Source organism: Ctenopharyngodon idella, chromosome 8 (assembly GCF_019924925.1).
Source record: "Ctenopharyngodon idella isolate HZGC_01 chromosome 8, HZGC01, whole genome shotgun sequence".
Classification (NCBI taxonomy): Eukaryota; Metazoa; Chordata; class Actinopteri; order Cypriniformes; family Xenocyprididae; genus Ctenopharyngodon; species Ctenopharyngodon idella.
The window spans coordinates 4,879,059-4,894,626 of NC_067227.1; the positions used below are offsets into that span (position 1 = coordinate 4,879,059).

At 37.7% G+C, this 15,568-nt stretch overlaps 1 protein-coding gene across 8 annotated transcripts in view; it reads left to right on the plus strand.

The window, feature by feature from the left end:
* prdm16 (PR domain containing 16) overlaps positions 1–15,568 on the plus strand; it is a 256,289-nt gene that overhangs the window by 89,673 nt on the left and 151,048 nt on the right. The window lies entirely within an intron of this gene.

Below are 15,568 nucleotides of genomic sequence, written 5' to 3' on the forward strand. Positions count from 1 at the left end.
AATAGTTTATGTGGGTGGTGACACTGATAGAACTTTATTTCAACAACAAACTTATAAGGAGACTCTTTATTACACTAAGAAACAAAAGAATCAATGTATAAGGGAATCAGAGAAGGAGAAAGCTTGCTATGGCATTTCTTCAAAAGCCAGATAAATGATGTGTACACACGCCGTGCCCTGGCAGTGTCAGCGGGTGTGGTAGATTTGTTGTTAAACCCAGTTTGACCTCAGTGATGCTGTTTAGTGTCATTTATCGTAAGATTTTCTGTACCCATCCCTTATGTTCTGTTTTATACTGTCAGATATTTAAGTATGTTATGAAAACGGAAGGACAGACTCGTTCATTTTTTATCAACATGTAACAGGAACTACTTCTAAGAATCTTTGGATTTTGTAATGCTTGAGCGAAACTAAACAATCCAGTTATAAGCTGTGGTAAGATACACATGCCAAACCTTTGAGCCTGCAGTTAATGTATGTGCATCACAGGAGAATTCTGTGATATTTTTTATTTTTTAAAAAGTAGTCATTTTCATAGTAACCAACAATCTCAAAATTCATTTAATAAAATAATAAAATACTAGCCTTGCTTAGGCTAATGTTTTAGCTAGCATTTCATGTATATTAAATACACAAATTTACATAAATAATATCACATAATATTTTCCACACTTTTTGCATTTTATATATACACCGATCAGGCATAACATTATGGCCACTATATTAGGCAGCAAGTGAACATTTTGTCCTCAAAGTTGATGTGTTAGAAGGAGGAAAAATGGGCAAGTGTAAGGATTTGAGCGAGTTTGACAAGGGCCAAATTGTGATGGCTAGACGACTGGGTCAGAGCATCTCCAAAACTGCAGCTCTTGTGGGGTGTTCCCGGTCTGCAGTGGTCAGTATCTATCAAAAATTGGTGGCCAAGGTTCATTGATGCACGTGGGGAGCGAAGGCTGGCCCGTGTGGTCCGATCCAACAGACAAGCTACTGTAGCTCAAATTGCTCAAGAAGTTAATGCTGGTTCTGATAGGAAGGTGTCAGAATACACAGTGCATCGCAGTTTGTTGTGTATGGGGCTGCATAGCCGCAGACCAGTAGGGTGCCCAAGCTGACCCCTGTCCATCGCCGAAAGCACCAACAGTGGAAATATATATATATATATATATATATATATATATATATATACACACACACACTGATCAGGTGTTATATATAATCATAAGGGGTAAAACAATCAATTCTGTACATAAAGGACATTTAATATAAAAAATAAATGAAAATAGACAGGAAAAAAGTTTTGAAGACAGTGAAACCTGTTGGCGATTCGGCTGAAAGTTGTTTTTGTCTTCTTCTGAATAACCTCTCATTGATTTTGCCAGTACAACTCAACAGTGATTTTACAGTGCTCAAATGTGCGCTTCAGCATTTACTTCCGATTCTGTTTCATCGAGATCTCTAGACCAAAGCTACATTCTCTTTTGATTTCGATGCCACCTATCCTCTATTTCTCCACCTCTTCGAAAACTTCAAAGGCTTTGACCTAGAGATGACTTTGTTGCAACGCAGACTCTCTATTTGCCTTTATGACACAAGGTACTTTTCCATATCAGCATTATTCATCCTGCTGAAAAAAGCTGTACCTCGCCATTTTCTCATATTTGCCGTGCTGTTGACTTAGCGATACCTGGTGCTGGAAGTGTTCGCTTTGCGCCTTTGGTCTACGTGACAGATGTTTGATTCTCCATGGTTGTTCCTCATATTTTTGCCCGAATTCTTTTGTTTCCTGATCCGCCTCTGACAGGCAGCTTTCATGCCCGTGGTTGACTTTGTTTGTCCTTACGCTAACATCCCTCTTGACTTGAGCGCCACGCCTCGGCGCTATCTGTCCTGACCCTGCCTTTCACCTTTCTGTTTGCCAGCTTTTGTGTCGAATTGCTTAGCCGCTAAGCATTTGTGGAGATACTCCATCGGCACAGTTGCAACTTGCCTGCTCAGTTTGTTGAACATCTTGTGAAGAATGTACAGAGTGGTTGCCTTAAAGGTGAACAATGCTAATGGTTTTTGGAAAGAAAGACTGAGAATGATTTACAATTAGATGAGAGATTTAAAGAGATGCAGCATGTGGAAATATCCTCTGTGATTTAGAAACATTAAAGGTGATGTGAGTCATTTTTTCAGTCTTAAAATCAAGGAAGTCAGTAATACCTGAAGAAAGCTTTATGTTAGTGTTTCCATTCATCTCAAGGCAGCTTGCTCTTTAAAATCTGCCAATTCTGTTCATGGGAAAGAGGATATCACCTGAGATAAATGACAGGATACAGGTACAATGTAAATGATGGAAGAATTTTCATTTTTGGTTGAACTATCCCTTGAACTATCTATCTTAGACAGTTGTATAAGGTAGATAGGTAGATAGGTAGGTAGGTGCGTGTGCAATATATTTGTTGGAAAAAACATATTATAATGCCACAGGCTCATATATTGTGCAAATATTCTCTCTTTCCGACCCACATGATATTAATCAATATGTCTCCTGTGGACTTTGAGATCTCTGTTGACCAGCATATATTAGTTTTGCATTATTGAGAGCCAACCTTTGTTTGTGCACAAAGAGAAGAAGGCGCAAGTCAAAAACACTGTAATACCTTCCACTCACATTCATTTTATGGAGGTTTTAAACATGCCATTAGCCAATTTAATCCAATTTTCCCAGTTTTCAGAGCACTTGAGTAGGACAGATTACACCTAATATTAAACATATGGTCCATGCTGCGGTGTCTACACCAAAGGAGCATTTTAGGAGCTTTGAAAGATGCCCGCCTTTCTTACGTCTTACTGTCAATTATTCCCAGGAACACAGTAATTGATAGCGGGGGAAGCGGGCAGCAAATTAAATGTCAAGATTTATTAGTGCATTGATGCCTTATCATTTGTTCATAACCAATTACCCCATCTGTTAATTAATCTTGCACTTTAATGAAAATTGTTCATACAGCCGGGCGATAACAAGGTCTTTAATTCGGTTTTCTCATCTTTTGCTATTCTCCATCTTGCATAGCATTATTAGAGGTGTTTTCTAAGGCAAGCATCTCTACTGGTACTTTACTCAAACCAAAAAAAGTGGGCAATCACTGCTCTGTACGCGTTATTTACATTGATTTGTGATGCATGCAAGTTTCCCGACCAAGTACCAGGTGGATCGCCCAGCGACATTAATCAAACATTCCCTTAACCTCTGTTTCCATCTGGGTATGAGCAGGTTACTGGAGGCCTGTGAGTTGTGCGTGCAGTGAAAACCCATCATTCATGCGCGTGTTGATGAATAGGCCCATCACGGTCTCTTGTGCCCCGAGGCCACTGCAGACACTGCCTCCTCTCTCCACTACACTGAATGATGACGTTTGTCTGGGATGTTTATGTTGCTAATTACAGTGATATTTTCACATTGAAAGTGTGTATTTGTTTCTTCATGATGATATTTGTCTCTTCTCACTGAAGTTAATCAAATTCACATTCGAGTCAGTGTTTTCAACGACTTTGTGTTTTCTTTACAGAAGCTAAGATCTATGGCTCCTACAGTCCGTTAGGTCGTACTAAATAACTGATGTGTGGTTTTGACACTGGGGTCATTGTCAGGAAACTGTGCCTTTTGTACATCAAATTTTCAGGAAAGTTTTTATTTATTTCATTTATCTCACCATATTTCTAAAAACACCCTAAAGTGCTACATTACACAGAGTTCATATGAAATGCATATATTTATCTTTTGAATGGGCATTTTTGGTGTGCATTGTAGTAAATGCATCAAAAAAAGAAAAAAATGGTAATGACCTATAAGATATTTCTCTTTGAAAACATGTTTCGTGCAGTGATAATTCAAACCTGTTATATTTAAAATGTTTCAGAGTTGAATGACAGTTCAAAAATAGCTATTAAATGGCTAAAACAGCTTAAAATGACTTTTTTTCTTCTTCTTCTTTTTTTTTTTTTTTAAGTCCTGTTACATTCAAAATATTTTGGGGGTGAGGGTGAATGCATTTTTTAAGCATTCGTTTCTTGAGGACCAGTATAGCTCTGTTTCTTGAAAGTGACCCACTGATTTTATTTTATATAGCATATTGTACATAAATATAAGCTTACATGGTTAATGAATAACTAATAACTACTGTACGGAGCCCCTAAAGGGACCTTTTTGCAAAAATAGAAAATATTCAGACTTTTGTGTGCACACAAGAAACATTTGTGTGCTCACAAAACTTTTTGAAACACAGGAATTTTTTTGCGTGCTCCCGCGTTACTATTTCCAGTCCTTTGTGCGTCACTACCATCTTACTATTAAGAAAGCGAGAGCATGGATGCACATGAATTAATAGAGATCTGCTTGCTCAGAATTTGGATTTCATTTGGGCAGAACTGCTAATATCAAGGCCTTATGTCCGCGTCCTCTGTTGCAGCAGAGAAACCAAATGTGGGCTGATGCCGCAATACGGCTGTGTGCATTGTCCTATTTGCCAAGTTCAAGGGTCCATAAAAAAAGACTGGTACAGTAAAAAGTGCTCAGGATTTAGATTTTGTTAGGGCAGTGTATTTATATTGTCCCATAAAAAAATAACGGCCAATTAAAAAATATTGGTACAGTAAAATGTGCTAAAAAACATCAATACACTCTTTAATAAACCACTTTGTCGGATTTAACGCATCCTTACAGGTGTCGGAGAAATGCTGAATTTCTTCATTCAGTTCTAACAGCACTTACTGCAAGCAGCGCTATAAACACAGAGAGCTTAAACGGTTAGTTCACCCAAAAATTCCTTATTTACTCACCCTCATGTCGTTCCACACCTGTAAGACCTTTGTTCATCTTCGGAACACAAATTAAGATATTTTTGATGAAATCCGAGAGCTGTCTGACTCTTCCATAGACAGCCATTTCACCACCACTTTCAAGGTCCAGAAAGGTACTAAAGACATCGTTAAAATAGTCCACCTGACTACAGTGGTTCAACCTTAATGTTAACATCTCGGATTTCATCAAAAATACCTTAATTTGTGTTCCGAAGATGAATGAAGGTCTTACGGGTGTGGAACGACATGAGGGTGAGTAATGACAGAATTTTTATTTTTGGGTGAACTTTTGGGTGAAACTTTAAGGAAGCGTTGCGGTATAATAATGGGGTGGATCATGTATTTATTAATACCAAACAAATATGTAGCTAGATTTACCCCCGTGCTAGATGAACTGCTCTAACGATATCCAAATTTTGAGCACTTTTTACTGTTCCAATCTTTTTAGTATATAGGACAATGCACACTGAGCTGCATATAGCGGCATCGTCCCATTTTGCTAATTTTTATAATAGTAATGGTTGTGACGCACAAAGGAAACAGTAGGTTACAGTATACATAAACTGAAAATTGTCAAACGCGAGCATACAAAAAATTCCAAGAAACTTTTCACAATATTTGAATATTTAATATTTTGTTTAATATTTCTGCAGTAATTTCTCTTGTGCATGCAAAAGTGTTTTTTTTTTTTTTTTGCAAGGTCCCTTTAGGGCAGGGTTCCTCAAATCCAGTCCTAGAGGGCCACTGGCCTGCAGAGTTTAGTTTCAACCCTAATCAAACAAGCTAATCAATGTCTTCAGAGTTACTAGAAAATTGCAGGTAGGTGAGTTTGATCAGGGTCTGAACTAAACTCTGCAGGACAGTGGCCTTTCAGGGCCGGATTTGAGGAACCCTGCTTTAGGGTCTCCGTAAATAACACCTCAAAATGTCTAAAAACTTTTTTTCAATGACTATTCAGCCCTGTTACATTAAAATGTTTTGGCGTTAAATGTTATGGGGTTGAAGGTAAATGCAATTTTTTAAACATTCTGTAAAAAAAGTAAGCATTTGTCTCTTGAGGGATAACAAAGATCTGTTTCCTGAAAGAGACCCACTGCTTTTATTTAATATGGCACATCATGCATAAATATAAACTTACATCATAAAATAAATGGTCACAGGTCATCTTGCATTGTCATTTGACTTAAAATGTATATGGAAAGTCTATGTATTTAAAGTCCGCCGTTTCTTTCATGGAAAAATAGGAGGCGTAGTTTTCATCCTGGTTGCCACCCTCTTTTTGTTGGCCGCAAATGTTTTCAGATCATTACAGCCAAAAATAGGTGCACAATACTGTTTTGATTACCAACCATGATAGCAATACAAAATACAATAAATTAATAACCAGACAAGCATAATAACGGTGTGGAAAAAAACATCTCTTAAGTCACTCAAAGTTCAAGCTCTTTGTCATAGTTAGAGCAACACTCAAGCGCCCCAGGTGTGCCATAATGTGTGTGTCTCTCTTCAGAAAAGACTGATGTTTGACTGTTATTCTTTCCTCAAGACGACTATGTGAAATAACAGCCATTTAGGAGCCCAAAGACAATGACGACATTCTGTTTCACTGTGCAGAAATGTTAAATTTGTCATTATTCTGGAAAGGAGACTTGGCCCGTTCACCAGCTCTCTCGTCTTTTTCTGAAACCCAGCCGTGTGTCAAGTTGTGGTTGAGTTGTAGGAATAATGACTGTTTCTGTGCTTGTGTCTCTCGGCAGCTTAACCCATCCCTGTAAATCTGTCGTCCTGGTCTGTGGGACACATTTTTCACACTAATTTCCATCAATGACACCACTTGCTTTTCTACAGAGCCTATTTAAAGATGACTATGAGTCCAAGTGATATCATGTATGTATCAGCAGGAACCGTCACTCCTCATGTTTACTTAATGTCTGCCATGAGAATAATTGTCAAATCAGTTTTCATATTAAATATTTGGACTAATTCCTTTGTAAAACAGATTTCTGGAGTTTCTTTACTGCGCTAATTCAGTAAAACAACATCTCATTTGTTGGAAAATATCAGTGTCAGACATCTAGTACTTGATGGTACCACAAATCCTGTTTGCTAATAGGATCACAAGAATCTTTCTTTCTTAAATATACTAACATAAGCACTCATTGAAGATAATATATTGTACGTGATGTGCTTTTCTAATGCTTAAGTGCTTTTTAATGACACAGATACAGTATATGTAGGGTACTCTATTTAAAAAGGTTTGTCCACCCAAAACTGAAGATTCTCTTATCAATTGACCCTTTGCTGGGAATTTGATTGACAGGCGATCTAACCAATCATAACCCAGAATCCGCCATTTTGTCCGACAAAGCAGTAAGAGTTAGTAGATTAACGTCGGTGGAATTGAACTTAAAAAATGATGTGTACTGATGTCTTTCTGTGGTTGAAATGTGGTTCATTCATATTTATTTGATGATATAAATTAACTAATAGGAGATGATCGGTTCATGAGCCGCTTGATCTGAGGCGCTACAGCGATCTGTCACGACACATTAAAGAGCCACAAAACGGTATTTATTGTTTATATTTCTTTAAAAATTACAAAATTTGAAATTTGAGATTTTGTTTCATATCAAAAGTAACCTGCTGTGTCTTGTCTGTCGACGCGTTGTCAATGTCCTCTTTGCTCCGCGATGTATTTTTCACTGTGTGAGAACATTTGTGGCGTGAGAGCGGCATGGCTTGTCGGGCATAGCAACAGTAACTATAGGAGGCGGGTCTTTGCGAATGGTCAATTACTCACCCTCAAGTTGTTCTAAAAGACATTTGTTTATTTTTGAAACCCAAATGAAGATATGGTTGCCTGATGCAAAGGAACAAAGGAGGTTTGTTCTTGCGTATTAAGCAAGCATGTTTGTGCTTCTGTTTAGCATATTTGATGTGCGGATGAGTTCAGAAGACTCAGATTAAATTGCTGGAATCGACATTCGATGGGACAGAAACCTCTCAGCTTTCACAAAAAAAAATCTTCATTTGTGTTTCAAAGATGAACAAATTATTATTGGTTTGGACTGACATGATAGTGAGTAAATGATGAATTTTCATTTTTGGGTGAACTAAAGTTTGTGTCTGGTAACTCAAGGGTAGATTTTACAATAATACCAGATAGGTGCAGAACAAGGTGGGTAACAAGATCTATAGTCTTAAAATACATTACATGTCACATGGCTTGATAAGTCAAAGACACACTATGCTTAATAGAACTGGCGGATATCAAAAGTTGTCTAGCAGTATGCAAGGTGTGATATGAGCAAATCTGATGTTGTTAAGGCTTTTCTTAGTAGCGTTCTCAGTGTACTACCCTCTGCTGGAGAGGGGTGAAAATCAATGAATGAGGTCAAATCTCAATGCATGCATGTTCCTAACGAAGCACAGAGAAAAGTCTGCCATCTACATGGGGTTTGGGCTAAATCAGTTGGCGCTATGCCACTTTTACCTTATAGAGAGGCTGCTCTGGCACAAACTACTGTATGTTACAATCCTGCATGATAGATCACTGGAGGATACAAACCCTGGCAGCTACAGTGAAAGATTCTTGACTTCAGCAAGCACATATTCTTGGAGAAACCTTACACATTTACACAAATTTAAAGTATCTCTAAAATAAAGCAAGTTACCCAAATTTAATTCATGTCTTAAGATACAGAATGTTATTCGTCTATTGCTCAACAGAAATAAACTGCATAGGGGTGCAGGTGTAATGGAGGCTAGCTAGTAAAAAGCTGTGCAGGTAAAACCTCACTCCCCTGGCCTCAAGAGGCACAGTAGTGACTGATGCTAGAGACTGCGAACTTTAGAGTCTTTGTTAGTGTGCCCGCCTCACATGCCAGAGACTTCGGTTCGAATCCCACTCAGGGTGGGTCAAGTAGGACCAGGGTTAACGCAGGGTTAGATTTTCTGAATGATTTTTGTTTTTTTTATATATGCGACAGCAAGGTAAAACACCTTCCTTTTGTCTTATGTGACAAATGCAACAAGGTCAGGTTTAAAACGCTGTGTGTTTGTGATAATTGCTAAAAATAGCCTATGACACCAGAGCGAGACAGAATCGTACTGAAATGGGACTGATAAATCCACATTGATCTCTACCTGCAGGATTTTGCAAGCGGGAACGGGACAAAACCCAAATGTTGTAGGCAGGATTGGAAAGAAATATAACTTATTTTTCGCAAGAGGGGACAGAATCTTGCAGGAGCGGGACTGAAAAATCAATCCCACACAGACTTCAACTGCAGGGTTAGCTTAGCAACATGCTAATGTCAGACTCAAACTATAGAATCAATATAGAGTCAAGTCTTTGAGTTGATTCACGAGGAGCCCCATTTGTGTGATATAAGAGTTGCTATCTATGTTTTCTAAATCAATCACATTTGACATTAATTTTTCAGTTAGGATGCTGCCTAAATAGGCAGCTTCTCAGGTTTAAGGGCACTGCTTTTTTCTCTCTAGTTTTGTATTTCTTTCTCTGTGTCATCGACCAAGTCTCTCGTCTCCTCTTCAGTGTCTCTTGAGCTCTTGGACTTCATAGCGTCTAATTCAGTCTTATCAGTGCAGTAATTTAGCCCTCACAGCTTGGGTTTCTGTCAGCCACCCCTGGCCCATTGTCCAACGCAGCTGTAGTTTAGATAAACCCTCAGACGGAACAAAGTCCGTCTTGACCTATACAGACCCAATCGCACTTGTTTCCCTCAAAACTAATTTCTGCTGCTTTCAGGCCTGGGAGAGCGTAAGACGGGGGATGAACAGGGAGGGTGGGAGAGGGGGAGGGAGAAAGAGAGGATTTAGATGGCTGGCTGCCCCTGGCTGCGCTCTTCCACACTAGTCAGTAAAACACATCCCTCTTCATAATGAGCTGCTTTGAGTCTCTTCATACTCGCATGCAGTCTGGTGCAAATGACCTTCCCCATAGGAAAGAAAAATCACACATGGAATCTCATTAATATCTCAGTTGTTTTTCCTAGACAGCAAATATCCCAGTAATCTTTCAGGGGAGATCTCAACGATGTCTCAAACTTTGCTCAGAGTTGCTAGGGTACCAAAGCTTGCAATCAAAATCACAGATTTTAACTCTTTTTGAACTGAAACATTTCCAAATTCAAACTTTGCTAAGCTTCAGCCTTTATAGGTTACTGTTGCTCGATCAGACAAGCTAAAATCCATCCCAATCTCATGAGAAAACAACTATTTTATGAGATGGTAATTTGTGATTCATACAAAATGTATTAAAAAAAGCATGAAGGTCCAACCCTTACCGCACACCTAAACATCATGCTGTATTCTTAGTTGTGGCAAGATTATTATTTTTTTTACTTTCTTGATGTTCTTGCTCAGCTTTTGGGGCCTAAATTTGGCATGCAATTTGAATTTTTTGCAACATGTCTTCGATTTGATTAGAAAAGTTCTTGCTATAAGAATATAAATCAAAGGGTAAAATCTAATGGATCTAGTTTGGGACTAGTTTGTGCATTCCGGTCTCCAATTTTAACTGTCATAGCTTATTCACATTTATTATTGACATGAAACCCGAAGTCTCCTGAGCACAGTGGTGTCTTAGGGAAGAATAGGGTGGAAGCTGTGATGGAGGGGGTACATTAAAAGATCTATTTTCCTCTACTGTCATCTTTCAACTTGATTAGCACTTGAAGATGTAAATCCAAAATCCCACTGTCTGTCATGCTGTCCCATCGAAAGCTCCCTGAAAGGATGGAATAGAGCAGAAGTGGTTGAGAGAGGCCCAGCCTCAAGTGGCTGGTCAGGCCCGGGCCGCCCACTCCAACCTTGTCAGGGTCGTCCTTGAGTCTGCCTGAGCGAGGGGGTTCCCAGGGAGATGGAGCCTGCTCGTAGACACACAGGGATTAACTTTTCACATGGCTGGGGGTCCGTGCCTGAAAAGAGCTGACAAGCAAACAGCTTTATTAAAAAACAGAGAAGAAGAGAGGCTGAGCGGGAGGGAGTGACAGAGGAGAGAGAGAGAATTCTTCACATGACGGTCCTGAGAGAGGATTTCGGCTCATACAGTGTCCCTGTGCTTTCTTTCTTTGCTGCTTTCTTTCTTTCTTTCTTTTATTCTTGGATTTTTTTTTCAGTGTAGTCTGTGCACATTGTGGGTGAAACAGGTGGTCACTGGAAAAAAAAAAATGAAATAAAAAAATAGATCATGAAGTGTTTACATCATTAAAAGATAATATAAGCTTTAATTTGAAACTAGAGTGCTTTGTCAAGGTAAATAATTTCTTAAAAGTCTGAAATTATGTTACAGAAAAGTCATTATCATGGTAAAATTAGTAATTGTTTTAGTCAGGAAGCTCTGATTTATTCAAAGACGACTGATTCCATCCATAAACAAATCAGCACGGGAGTTGTAGACAGATTGTTTTGACTCCATGTGATAGCAGATCAGGAAATCAAGTCTGTTTACGACAGGCACTTAATATGGCCCACAGCCAAGAGCGGGACAGGGAGGTCAGTGTGTAGGTAGTAGAGTATATCCTTTCACTGCTACGGACAGATAACTCTACCTGTTCTAACATAACCACAAACCTGACTGCATTTGAGACACTATTTACAGATCTATAAGATGCACTTAAGTTTGATTTAGTAAACAATACAAAGTTGTATTTGAATTAATACATGCTTAAATGTATGTAAATCACATTCTATATCTAACATTTAAGTTACAATGCAGTTACTGTTCAATGCCAGTGATTATTTTTAACTGATTAAAAAAAAAAAAAAAAAAAAAAACTTATGATAGGATACAATCAATATTCAACAAAGTACTATTATTATTTTTAATTTATTATTTTTATCATACTATGATGCACTTTCACAGTTATTAACATCATACTGTAAATCTTTAATGTACATTCATAGCACTATACTTTGTGTTATATTTCCTAGACATTAAATTAAAAAATGACAGCTGTAATTTCGATGTTCACACTATAGTAGATATTCTACTAACTGTAAGTAACTTACGAATACATGTCGACTAACACTCATTAGAGTTTTAGTAGACTGTTAGTAGACTATTAGGGGTTAGTGTTCGGGTTAGTAAAATTAGTTAGCGTACTTTAGTTACTTAGTAGAATGTCTGTTGGGGGCCATCAAAATAAAGTGTTAGACAGTCTACTAATACTCTAATAAAAGTTTGTTGACATGTAGTTACATATAGTAAATAGAATTTCAGAAGTGGACCATTGAAATAAAGTGTTACTGCAGTCATTTTTTTCATCTTTTGCAAAGTCATTATTGTGGATTTTTTTCTTTTGCTATTGGAGCAAATGAGAACACATATCTGATGTAGTCTCCCATTCACCACTAAAGATTTTTACCCAACTGTGACGACTTCCACTTCTGGGAATCCTGAAAATGAGAAAAAGTGTCCATTGTTGAGACATTATATATAGATTTATAAAATTGGTTTTGACTTGACTTTTTTTCCATTTATTTTATTTCTGGCTTGGAGAAACAAATGGCATATTAAGTCAACGTCAAAATTGTGGCCTGACAATTATACATTTCAATTGTTTTTAAAAGACTCCCCCTGAAAGTCACCGTATAATTTACGCACTGGAATAGATGGGAAGGATTTGGTGTTACGCTCTAGGTTTCCTGTGACGCCTTGAGAAGTTCTTAAGAATCTACAGTTGCATGCTCGTTGGACAGTCATAGCACACCTCTCATAGTCTCCTCTGCCACGGCCATCACATTTCAAGATAAAACCCTCTCACTCTTCCGTCCGGTCACTGTATCCTGCGCAGGGCGGCCATGCACAGCTCCTGAATGCTCTTGCAGAAAGCTGATCTTCTCATGGCCTGCAAGTAACACGACAACAATAAGCATTCTTCTCTTTTTCTTTCCTCAATGCACTTTTACTGCCTTTCAGTGTTGGGAGAAGTTACTTTTATAAGTTACAATATTGCAGTGCTCATTTAAAAAAAAAAAAAAAACTACTTATGATACATGATTACATTTAATGCAATATAAATGCGGTCACATTACAAAAACATGTCCAGTGTCCATGGCCAATAGCATAGAGATGTATGAAGCAAAACATCACTTTCAAAAAAAGCAACTATTGACAATAAATGGTAAATTTGACCGCTAATATGTTAAGACTTATTTTTATTTATCAGCAGTTCTGAGGTTTTTAAAAAATAAATCTCAAGGGGGTTTGAACAAATAACACGTTATTGTAGTCTATTCTTGAAAATGTGTTACCCGCAACACTGGTGTTTTTAATATCTCACCCCTCTTTTTGAGTTCTCTGGGTCTCTCCGTCTGCTTCTGGCTGTTTAATGGAACTCAATACCACGTCCTCTGACCTGTATTTAAAGGCTTTGTGGTTTCCTTGTGAAAACCAAACCATGAAAATGACATCGACAAAAATATGATTCTCTCCCGCACGGTGCTCCTTTTGCTCTGGCATCATGTCATCACTTGTGGTTTAAATTTCTTTAAATTGTCTTTTTATCTGAAACGAGGATTACCAACTGTTTGAAACGCAATTCAAATGTGTTTCCCTATGAACTCTTAGCACTTAACTTAGCGAAGAAAGGCCTTGATTGCTTTAATAACAATACGGCGGCCTGGGAAGTGAGAGGTGCTGGAGAGGCCCTACAGAGGAGCATATTAACACGCATAAGGAGGAAATCTGCTCTCTGGCACTGGGGAGGTTGATTAGGGTCACAATGAAGTGTTAAAGAGAAAAAAGAGATACAAATACCTGAGAAAAATAGATCGAGCAAGCGATAGTTAGAAAGCAGACACATTTTTACCTTCCTTTCTCCATTCTCAACAAACAGTGCTGCTTAACCTTTTTTTTTTTAATTATTATTTAGATTTTACTTTAGACTTTTTAACACTGTACCAACATTTTCGTTGTACAAAATGTAACAAAAATTTATGCATTGAAATGTATTAATATTTTCATGAACTTAGTTCAATATGCAAACTTAACGTCATCAAAAGCAAAACTGACAATCTTGCTTTTTAAATATCTCTAAAAAGTTTGATGGTTTTATGCTCTCAACAATAATTAATTATCATAAAACAAACTGTGGTTAGCTTTAACCATGTTTATTGTTTTTTTTTTTCCTTCATGTATTTTGAGGAACGAGGGCATGTTATACAACCTGTCCATGTTGGAATATGTAGCTTGGCTGGTTTTGCCAAATGAGAGCTTCACACACTTGCTTTGATGTCCACAACAAAAGATATGGAAAGCATTGTCTCCTCCCTTAGAAAAGAAAATGAAATTTATAAAGCTGATTTAAACAAAACAATGTAAATACTATATATATATATATATATATATATATATATATATATATATATATACAAAAAGCTCACAGGAAATAAAACACACACTGACTACAATGTAATCATTTATTCTTTTTTTTCTTTTTTGATTACGGCAGCAATTCTCCTGGGAATGTACTTAACTGTCGTACTTAACTTTTTTCCAGTCCTCCTTATGTTCTTCCCAAAGTTCTTCAGAACACAAATTAAGATATTTTTGATGAAATCTGAGAGGTTTTTCTATCTCTCAATTAAACTGCAACGAAATTACCACATTCAAGGTCCAGAAAAGTAGTAAAGACATTGTTAAAATAGTCAACATGACTACAGTGGTTTAACCTTAATGTTATGATGCGACGAGAATACTTTTTGTGCGCAAAAAGCAAAACAAAAACAACAACTTTATTCAACAATTTCTTCTATACCCTGTCATTCTCCTTTGCAGTTTACGTTGAAGACACTACAAGCTTCTGTGTTCTATGTCACTCTTGTTGTTGTTTTGTTTTTGCACGCAAAAAGTATTCTCGTCGCTTCATAACATTAAGGTTGAACCACTTTAGTCATCTCGACTATTTTAACAATGTCTTTGACAGAAATTTAATTTTTGGGTGAACTAACCCTGGGAGGCCACTTGAAGACTTCAAAATGCTGAACATGAACTTTGCAATGCAACTTGCAATAAGCATGCAACTTTGTTGCATTCACCATGTAATTGAATCATTATCATGTTGGAAAATGCACATTTGCTCTCCAAACAGGCTACACTGTGTTCAGCAGGATTCCTAAGTATTGGTCCGTTTTCAAAGCGCCAGCAACTTTGTAGATCCTTTCAACACCTGCTGCAAACATGCGTCCCCAATACCATTATGTTTCCCCTGCCATGCATAATGGCGGCATGCATGCATTTGGTATTAAAACATTCCAGTCATCTCCAATGAACATACCTGACACCATCCAATGCTAGGTTGTTAAATTTTGACTTGTCGGACTGCAGAACATGGCTCCAATCTTCCACACTCCAAATCTTATGTTCTTTGGCAAATGCAAGATGTTTTTTGCAGTTGATAAAACTAATAAATGGTTTCTTTGCTTGTACACAACCTCTCAATCCAGCCTCTTATAGTCGTTGACTTACAGTTCAAGATGAAAATGGAGGTTGGAGGTCTCATTCAGGGCTTTAGAAGCAGTTTTGAGGTGGTCCCACATTCAGGTGTTTTTCATCCTCTTTCATGTCAAAAGCTCACTAGTCTTCCTTGACCAGCCACAGCTTTTTTCATTCTGTTTGGTAGTGGTCTCACTGTGCTTTGAAATAATTCTGTGGACTTTGTGACCATTCACGTCCAGCGCATGAGCAATATCCAAA